Genomic DNA, 8,967 nt, shown 5'->3' with positions numbered 1-8,967 from the left:
ATCGGCCTGTAAGTCTGTGCTGCTTTGCCTGGCTAGCATTAGCTAGATGCTAAGCGCTAACTCTCTCAGAGGTGAGTTTTATCAGCCTGTAATCTGCTTGTTTACCGTGTTAAAACAAGCTACGGGGGACGAATCGCTAGCTAATATCTCACTGTCTTACCAGAACACGCAGGATTACTCAGTGTAACGCTGTCGTTTAAGTTTGGGTTAACTTTACTAGTTTAGGTGACTAGCTAGCGTGCTAGCGGATAGCTATGCTAACGCTGGTGCAGCAAGCCTTAGTGGACATCTGGAAATCTAAGCTTACTGTAAATAAACTGAAGCACGTTACTCACCCAAATAAACAGTTTTCAGGAGAGGAATCTGTGTAGATTAATATCCAGCACTCGTTTGACTTTGAAATAGCTAGATTTATATATACTGAGACGCTCCACCGGCAAGCGACCACCCCCGGTGGGGGAAGGGAAACATGGCGCCACCCCTGTTCACTTTGATATAGGCACCCTTTCTAGTGTCACTTAACGCGCCTTATAATGCGATGCGCCCTATGTATGGAAAAATAGCAGAAAATAGGCGTTCTTTGATAGTGCGTCTTATAATACGGTGCGCCTTATAGTCCGAAAAATACGGTACCCTAGGAACCCCTGAGAAAGTAATCCTGTCCAGATCGGGCTTAAGAGGCATTATTAAGTTGGCTTGGAAAAGCAACCACCTGGAAAACGTTAGCAACTGCCTAGCAACCACTTAGCAACACCTTAGCAACCACCTGGAAAATGTTAGCAACTGCCTAGCAACCACTTAGTAACCACCTGGAATACATTAGCAACTTCCTAGCAACCACTTAGCAACCACTTTAGAAATTATAGCAACTGCCTAGCAACCAGTTATCAACACATTAGCAACCACCTGGAAAACATTAGAAACTGCCTAGCAACAGCTTAGCAACCACTTTAGAAATGAAAGCAACTGCCTAGCAACTACTTAGCCACCACTTAGCAACCACCTGGAAAACGTTAGCAACGGCCTAGCAACCACTTAAGAAATGATAGCAACTGCCTAGCAACCACTTAGCAACACCTTAGCAACCACTAGGAAAATGTTAGCAACTGCCTAGCAACCACTTAGCAACCACTTTAGAAATGATAGCAACTGCCTAGCAACTGCTTAGCAACACCTTAGCAACCACTAGGAAAACGTTAGCAACTGCCTAGCAACCACTTTAGAAATTATAGCAACTGCCTAGCAACCACTTAACAACATCTTAGCAACCACCTGGAAAATGTTAGCAACTGCCTAGCAACCACTTAGCAACCATGTGGAATATATGTTAGCAACTGCCTAGCAACCGCTTAGAAACCACTGTAGAAAAGATAGCAACTGCCTAGCAACCAGTTAGCTACACTTTAGCCACCACTTGGAAAACATTAGCAACTGCTTAGCAACCACCTAGCAACCACTTAGCAACCATGAGGAATACGTTAGCAACTGCCTAGCAACCGCTTAGCAACACCTTAGCAACCACCTGGAAAACGTTAGCAACTGCCTAGCAAACGCTTAGCAACCACTTTAGAAATGATAGCAACTGCCTAGCAACCACTTAGCAACCACTTTAGTAATGATAGCAACTGCCTAGCAACCACTTAGCAACACCTTAGCAACCACTAGGAAAACGTTAGCAACTGCCTAGCAACCACTTAGCAACACCTTAGCAACAACTAGGAAAATGTTAGCAACTGCCTTGCAACCACTTAGCAACCACTTTAGTAATGATAGCAACTGCCTAGCAACCACTTAGCAACACCTTAGCAACCACTAGGGAAACGTTAGAAACTGCCTAGCAACCACTTTAGAAATTATAGCAACTGCCTAGCAACCACTTAACAACATCTTAGCAACCACCTGGAAAATGTTAGAAACTGCCTAGCAACCACTTAGCAACCGTGTGGTATAATTTAGCAACTGCCTAGCAACTGCTTAGCAACCACTTTAGAAACGATAGCAACGGCCTAGCAACCACTTAGCAACCACTTTAGAAATGATAGCAACTGCCTAGCAACCACTTAGCAACACCTTAGCAACCACTAGGAAAACGTTAGCAACTGCCTAGCAACCACCTTAGAAATGATAGCAACTGCCTAGCAATCACTTAACAACATCTTAGCAACCACCTGGAAAATGTTAGCAACTGCCTAGCAACCACTTTAGAAATGATAGCAACTGCCTAGCAACCACTTAGCAACACTTTAGCAACCACCTGGAAAACGTTAGCTACTGCCTAGCAACCACTTAGTAACCACCTGGAATACATTAGCAACTTCCTAGCAACCACTTAGCAACCATGTGGAATATGTTAGCAACTGCCTAGCAACCGCTTAGCAACCACTTTAGAAATGATAGCAACTGCCTAGCAACCAGTTAGCTACACTTTAGCCACCACTTGGAAAACGTTAGCAACTGCTTAGCAACCACCTAGCAACCACTAAGCAACCATGTGGAATACGTTAGCAACTGCCTAGCAACCGCTTAGCAACACCTTAGCAACCACCTGGAAAACGTTAGCAACTGCCTAGCAAACGCTTAGCAACCACTTTAGAAATGATCACAACTGCCTAGCAACCACTTAGCAACCATTTTAACTTTACAACGTTATTAGCGTACTTTTCCAAGCCAACTTAAAGTTCGTTCACAAACTTTGCCTTTTCTAGTTCTACTTATTATTATTATTCTATTCGCAAAATTTAATCACTATCTCCTCCTAGGGCTTTTAACGTAGAAACCTGAAACCACTAGGAAAACGATAGCAACGGCCTAGCAACCACTTAGCAACCACTTTAGAAATTATAGCAACTGCCTAGCAACCACTTAGCAACACCTTAGCAACCACTAGGAAAACGATAGCAACTGCCTAGCAACCACTTAGCAACCACTTTAGTAATGATAGCAACTGCCTAGCAACCACTTAGCAACCACTAGGAAAACGTTAGAAACTGCCTAGCAACCACTTTAGAAATTATAGCAACTGCCTAGCAACCACTTAACAACATCTTAGCAACCACCTGGAAAATGTTAGCAACTGCCTAGCAACCACTTAGCAACCATGTGGAATATGTTAGCAACTGCCTAGCAACTGCTTAGCAACCACTTTAGAAATAATAGCAACGGCCTAGCAAACACTTAGCAACCACTTTAGAAACGATAGCAACTGCCTAGCAACCACTTAGCAACACCTTAGCAACCACCAGGAAAACGTTAGCAACTGCCTAGCAACCAGTTAGCAACACCTTAGCAACCACCAGGAAAACGTTAGAAACTGCCTAGCAACAGCGTAGCAACCACTTTAGAAACGATAGCAACTGCCTAGCAACCACTTAGCCACCACTTAGCAACCACTAGGAAAACGATAGCAACAGCCTAGCAACCACTTAGCAACCACTTTAGAAATGATAGCAATTGCCTAGCAACCACTTAGCAACCACTTAGCAACCACTTTAGAAATTATAGCAACTGCCTAGCAACCACTTAGCAACACCTTAGCAACCACTAGGAAAACGATAGCAACTGCCTAGCAACCACTTAGCAACCACTTTAGTAATGATAGCAACTGCCTAGCAACCACTTAGCAACCACTAGGAAAACGTTAGAAACTGCCTAGCAACCACTTTAGAAATTATAGCAACTGCCTAGCAACCACTTAACAACATCTTAGCAACCACCTGGAAAATGTTAGCAACTGCCTAGCAACCACTTAGCAACCATGTGGAATATGTTAGCAACTGCCTAGCAACTGCTTAGCAACCACTTTAGAAATAATAGCAACGGCCTAGCAAACACTTAGCAACCACTTTAGAAACGATAGCAACTGCCTAGCAACCACTTAGCAACACCTTAGCAACCACCAGGAAAACGTTAGCAACTGCCTAGCAACCAGTTAGCAACACCTTAGCAACCACCAGGAAAACGTTAGAAACTGCCTAGCAACAGCGTAGCAACCACTTTAGAAACGATAGCAACTGCCTAGCAACCACTTAGCCACCACTTAGCAACCACTAGGAAAACGATAGCAACAGCCTAGCAACCACTTAGCAACCACTTTAGAAATGATAGCAATTGCCTAGCAACCACTTAGCAACACCTTAGCAACCACTAGGAAAACGTTAGCAACTGCCTAGCAACCACTTAGCAACCACATTAGTAATGATAGCAACTGCCTAGCAACCACTTAGCAACACCTTAGCAACCACTAGGAAAATGTTAGAAACTGCCTAGCAACCACTTTAGAAATTATAGCAACTGCCTAGCAACCACTTAGCAACACCTTAGCAACCACTAGGAAAACGATAGCAACTGCCTAGCAACCACTTAGCAACCACTTTAGTAATGATAGCAACTGCCTAGCAACCACTTAGCAACCACTAGGAAAACGTTAGAAACTGCCTAGCAACCACTTTAGAAATTATAGCAACTGCCTAGCAACCACTTAACAACATCTTAGCAACCACCTGGAAAATGTTAGCAACTGCCTAGCAACCACTTAGCAACCATGTGGAATATGTTAGCGACTGCCTAGCAACTGCTTAGCAACCACTTTAGAAATAATAGCAACGGCCTAGCAAACACTTAGCAACCACTTTAGAAACGATAGCAACTGCCTAGCAACCACTTAGCAACACCTTAGCAACCACCAGGAAAACGTTAGCAACTGCCTAGCAACCAGTTAGCAACACCTTAGCAACCACCAGGAAAACGTTAGAAACTGCCTAGCAACAGCGTAGCAACCACTTTAGAAACGATAGCAACTGCCTAGCAACCACTTAGCCACCACTTAGCAACCACTAGGAAAACGATAGCAACAGCCTAGCAACCACTTAGCAACCACTTTAGAAATGATAGCAATTGCCTAGCAACCACTTAGCAACACCTTAGCAACCACTAGGAAAACGTTAGCAACTGCCTAGCAACCACTTAGCAACCACATTAGTAATGATAGCAACTGCCTAGCAACCACTTAGCAACACCTTAGCAACCACTAGGAAAACGTTAGAAACTGCCTAGCAACCACTTTAGAAATTATAGCAACTGCCTAGCAACCACTTAACAACATCTTAGCAACCACCTGGAAAATGTTAGCAACTGCCTAGCAACCACTTAGCAACCATATGGAATATGTTAGCAACTGCCTAGCAACTGCTTAGCAACCACTTTAGAAACAATAGCAACGGCCTAGCAAACACTTAGCAACCACTTTAGAAACGATAGCAACTGCCTAGCAACCACTTAGCAACACCTTAGCAACCACCAGGAAAACGTTAGCAACTGCCTAGCAACCACTTAGCAACCACTTTAGTAATGATAGCAACTGCCTAGCAACCACTTAGCAACCACTAGGAAAACGTTAGCAACTGCTTAGCAACCACTTTAGAAATGATAGCAACTGCCTAGCAACCAGTTAGCTACACTTTAGCCACCACTTGGAAAACGTTAGCAACTGCTTAGCAACCATGTGGAATACGTTAGCAATTGCCTAGCAACCGCTTAGCAACACCTTAGCAACCACCTGGAAAACATTAACAACTGCCTAGCAACCGCTTAGTAACCACTTTAGAAATGATCACAACTGCCTAGCAACCGCTTAGCAACACCTTAGCAACCACCTGGAAAACGTTAGCAACTGCCTAGCAACCAGTTAGCAACACCTTAGCAACCACCAGAAAAACGTTAGACACTGCCTAGCAACAGCTTAGCAACCACTTTAGAAACGACAGCAACTGCCTAGCAACCACTTAGCCACCACTTAGCAACCACTAGGAAAACAATAGCAACGGCCTAGCAACCACTTAGCAACCACTTTAGAAACGATAGCAACTGCCTAGCAACCACTTAGCAACACCTTAGCAACCACTAGGAAAATGTTAGCAACTGCCTAGCAACCTCTTAGCAACCACTTTAGTAATGATAGCAACTGCCTAGCAACCACTTAGCAACACCTTAGCAACCACTAGGAAAATGTTAGCAACTGCCTAGCAACCACTTTAGAAATTATAGCAACTGCCTAGCAACCACTTAACAACATCTTAGCAACCACCTGGAAAATGTTATCAACTGCCTAGCAACCATTTAGCAACCATGTGGAATATGTTAGCAACTGCCTAGCAACTGCTTAGCAACCACTTTAGAAACAATAGCAACGGCCTAGCAACCACTTAGCAACCACTTTAGAAACGATAGCAACTGCCTAGCAACCACTTAGCAACACCTTAGCAACCACTAGGAAAACGTTAGCAACTGCATAGCAACCACTTAGCAACCACTTTAGTTAGATAGCAACTGCCTAGCAACCACTTAGCAACACCTTAGCAACCACTAGGAAAACGTTAGCAACTGCCTAGCAACCACTTTAGAAATTTTCCAAGCCAACTTAAAGTTCGTTCACAAACTTTGCCTTTTCTAGTTCAATAATTGCTTTCTCATGTGGGATTTGTTTAATTTAGCTGTGAACAATTTGTGGTTTCAAAATACATTGTTTTTGTAACACTGCGTAACTAACCCCACTATTTAAAAGCTGTCATTTTGCCTGATTAGCCTTCACTGCAGTTTGTTTGCATACTTTAGACTAGGGCTGTATTATTTATAGCCAGTTGAGATGAATTTTAAAATATGTGCAGATAATGTTGCTAAAAGAATACATTTTTGACCTTTAACTTTGCTTTGACTAAGGATTGTTGTCTTGCTGCATAACCCACTTCTGTTTAAGCTTAAACTCACAGACAGACATACGTACTGACCTGTCTGTGAACCCATGTAAAAGCCATGTTAACCTCTATTGGACAGTAGTGACATGTTAACTTAGATTAAAGGCAAGGGGTTAAGGCTGATAAATCATAAACAACAACACAAACTGCAGGACTGTAGATCACTGGAGCATGTTGTCAAAAGCAAGTGACACTATAATTCCTCACCAGAGCATCCAGACACATAACAGATCATCCAAACAATCACCCTGTTCTTATCCTTTCTTGTGAGGAAACATGCCACCTAAGACAGACGCCTGGAGTTAACTCCTTCAGATTAAGAGCAGCAGACTGTTGGCCTTAATCTGCAGTAAACTGCCTGCAGCTTCTGTCTATAAAGGTGAGTCTGCAGAGCCGTGTCAGCTGTGTAACAGAACCCTGCAATGATTCTGTCACCAGAGGTCAGAAACTTGCTCTGAAAGCAAAGAGGCCTTGTGTAGGTTAGATTTATAATGTCCTCTGTCACCTTTACCTATTTGAATAGAATTTTCCAATTTTACACCATTTGGAAGGCCAATTATAAAATCTCTGTTCATAGGAGCTCTTCCTACCGTTAGTAATGACCCAACACTAGAGGGTAAGGTCTAGCACATGCCTCCTCCAACACACATGAAGCCAGCAACCAAATATTATCAAACTGAAAATAATAAAAAAAATGGTCAGGTTTATTTTTATTTTTATTACATCTTGCGATTTTGGGATGAACACGTCAAAAAAGATGCTACGATGTAAGTAAATCCAAATTCAAGTTGTATTACCCGCATGCAGAAGGTATGATCATATGATATGACGAGGTGCAGGCAGAGCGAGGTAGAGGTCCACAGTAAATGCACACAACACTACTTCTTAACATGGAAAGACAAAAAATAGTGCAGCCAAATCAAGTGTGGAACTTAAACTAATTTAGATTTTTTTTATGTTTCATATTGATATCGGGATATCCTATTGCATGATCCAGGATTTAAACAGGCGAACCTTATGCTGCCTTCAAGTCGTGTCGGTAATATTGTATTTACAAGATAAGAGCACATGAACACCACCACAAACTCGTATTTACTTGCATTTTTTGAAAAGCCCCGAGTTTCCTAGTTGGGGGCATGTCAGTAACAAAAGATGAATAAATGAATGCAGACAGTTCATATTGTAAACTGCTTACACTACTGCAGTTGCCATAACACTTAAACACTTGCAGGTTGTTATTAGCTAACTAATAAAATCACTAGAAATTTGTGAAAAATATTGAAATATTCACTTCATTCTCTTGGAGTAGAGTAAAATAACCCTCCTGTTTTTTTTTTTATGTTAATAGTCCAAAAGTATAAACAAAAGGATTTTCATAATGGCGTCCATTTCCACCTGACCAAAAAAAACTTGAAGGCATGTCAAGTCGTAATTATGACCTTCAACCTCATAAGTGAGAATTTCTAAGGAGGACTTGAAGGCAGCATTAGTCTGCTGGCCTACTCCACTTTTACCCTTTTAGAGACATGTATTTATCTTCTTAGGTAAATGAAAAGCATTAAACCAAAATTGCAAACATACATTCCTGACTGTTAAGCATGGGGGTGTTAGTATCATTATGGTGCGTTTTGCTCCCTTAGATTTAGAATAGTTTGTCAGTATTGATGTATGAATGAATTTTGGATTCTACCAAAGAAGGCCTGGTAGTGGGTGCCAAATGTATGGGATAATCCATTTCAAAAGTTTTGGTGGCATTCAACAAATCCTTGATTCACAGTGTATCCCGGGAATACATCATGGAAGGCATTACCAGCCGCAGTGGACTGTGACTGTGCCAGACAAGTGACACAGTCTTCAAAGTCCTCATTTATATAACTTATTCTTTCTCTGGGCTAAGATTGAAATATAATATAATGTTGTTGGAAATCACTGAAACAATGTCTTAGTATGTGAGACCAAGTTCAAAACTATGTAGTGCTAATTTTTTTCTCTTTTCTTTAAATAGTGCAAACCATCGAATAAAAATGCAGTACTTCTAAACAATGGGGTATACATCTTGAGATAATTTGATAAACTGAGAAAAAAAAATCACACATCATTTTGAGATCAAAAGAAAAGAACATTTAACTAAAGCCCTATTTGGACAGGATTTGTTTCTCAGAGGGACATCTGTGAAAAATATTTCACACTTCTACTCAGAGATAAAACTCTTGCATCT

Source organism: Astyanax mexicanus, chromosome 12 (assembly GCF_023375975.1).
Source record: "Astyanax mexicanus isolate ESR-SI-001 chromosome 12, AstMex3_surface, whole genome shotgun sequence".
NCBI lineage: Eukaryota > Metazoa > Chordata > Actinopteri > Characiformes > Acestrorhamphidae > Astyanax > Astyanax mexicanus.
Note: the sequence above shows the minus strand (reverse complement) of the source record.